This window comes from Delphinus delphis, chromosome 12 (genome assembly GCF_949987515.2).
Source record: "Delphinus delphis chromosome 12, mDelDel1.2, whole genome shotgun sequence".
NCBI classification, from domain to species: Eukaryota; Metazoa; Chordata; class Mammalia; order Artiodactyla; family Delphinidae; genus Delphinus; species Delphinus delphis.
The window spans coordinates 15251188-15253184 of NC_082694.2; the positions used below are offsets into that span (position 1 = coordinate 15251188).

The 1997-nt window shown below is 41.5% G+C and overlaps 1 non-coding gene across 1 annotated transcript; it reads right to left on the minus strand.

The window, feature by feature from the left end:
- Positions 1-686: 686 nt before the first annotated feature.
- Positions 687-793, minus strand: LOC132435665 (U6 spliceosomal RNA). The gene has a single exon (XR_009521608.1). It is a non-coding gene; the product is annotated as a U6 spliceosomal RNA (small nuclear RNA).
- Between the last annotated feature and the right edge of the window lie 1204 nt (positions 794-1997).

Sequence of the window (1997 nt, forward strand, 5' to 3'; positions counted from 1 at the left end):
CAGCTCAGCCAAAATAAATAATAAGTAAATAAATATTTAAAAAAACCAAAAACTAAAAATAGAGCTATCATATGATCCAGCAATCCCCCTCCTGGTCATGTATCGGGAGAAAACCATGGTTTGAAAGGATACGTGCAATCAAATGTTCATTGCAGCACTGTTTACAATAGCCAAGACCTAGAAGCAACCTAAATGTCCATTGACAGATGAATGGATAAAGAACACGTGGTACATATTTACAATGGAATATTACTCAGCCATTAAAAAGAATGAAATAATGCCATTTGCAGCAACATGGATGGACCTGGAGATCAGCATACTAAGTGAAGTAAGTCAGACAGAGAATGACAAATATCATATGATATCGCTTATATGTGGAATCTAAAAAAATGATATAAATTAACTTATTTACAAAACAGAAACAGACTCACAAACTTAGAGAATGAACTTGTTAGCACAAATTCACATGCCTGATACACAGTGAGGCCAAACAAGCCAAAACATCGGAGTCTGGAACAGAGAAAGGTTTATTGCAGGGCCATGCAAGGAGATGGGTGGCTCATGCTCTGAAATCCCCAAGCTCCCTGAAGGGTTTTGGCAAAGCATTTATTTATTTATTTTTTTGTACTTGATATTTACTTTTATTCTGATTGTATAAGCATTGATATTCTTTTTTTTTTTTTTCAAAAAATATGGAACGCTTCACAAATTTGCGTGTCATCCTTGTGCAGGGGCCATGCTAACCTTCTCTGTATCGTTCCGATTTTAGTATATGTGCTGCCGAAGTGAGCACTGGCAAAGCATTTTTAAAAGCCAGGTTTGGGGCGGCAGGTTGCAGGGTATGTGATCAGCTCGTGCACAATTCTCTGATTGGCTGATGGTGAGGTAACAGGGTGGTGTCACAGGGGTTAACATTATCAACCTATAGGCTCCAGGAGGCCTGGGGCTCCGAGCTCATGGCCAACAAGTAGTTACATCTTCCATTTGGTAAGGGGTTTCCACATCTGTAAAACAACTCAGGAAATGTGCATCAAATACTGTTATCTATGTTCTTCAGAGAGGAGCTAAAGCAGAGGATATGGGGGAAGGCCTGTCACTGGAAGGCCCCATAAGGTCCAGCTTGGTTACAAACTTATGATTACCAGGGCGGGGAAGGGTGTGTGTGGCGGGGAGGGATAGATTGGGAGTTTGGCATTGACATGTACACACGGCTATATTTAAAATAGGGAACCAACAAGGACCTACTGTATAGCACAGGGAACTCTACTCAATACTCTGTAATAACCTAAATGGGAAAAGAGTTTGAAAAAGAATAGATATCTGTATATGTATAACTGAATCACTTTGCTGTACACCTGAAACTAACACATTTCTTTTTTATCTTTTTTGGCTACGTGGCATGCAGGATCTTAGTTTCCTGACCAGGGATTGAAACCACGTCCCCTGCAGGGGAAGCATGGAGTCTTAACCACTGGACTGACTGTCAGGGAAGTCCCCTAACCCAACATTTCTAATCAACTATGCTCCAATATAAAATTTAAAAAAATTTTTTTAATGGGGCTTCTGAAAGCCCACTCTGCTAAAGAGCTCTGATCAGGAACAATGCTCTCACATAACTGCCATGAAATGGCTAATTGTGAAAGCGGTCATCAATCCCATTTTCCCCAGTAAAATGTCCATCCCATATGAACCCGTGCCCTGCTGTACCACCTCCACAGCACTGGTGAGTGCTGTTGGGTGAAGTGTAGAGGGTGGATTTGTAACAGGGAAGAGACAAATCTGACCCCATATTGGATCTGTTTCTTATAGGTTAACATTTGCTTTTCGTTGCTTTTCTTATTATAATCATACATAATGGCCTGCCACAGAGAACCCTGCCCCTCTGCCTGAATGTTAAACTAAAGGGCCTTTGTTCAGCTCACAGGGAGGCATTCTGACCCTGCCCACGTGTGAATGGCTGCAGGAAAGAAGAAATTAACACATCCCCTCCCCCATGC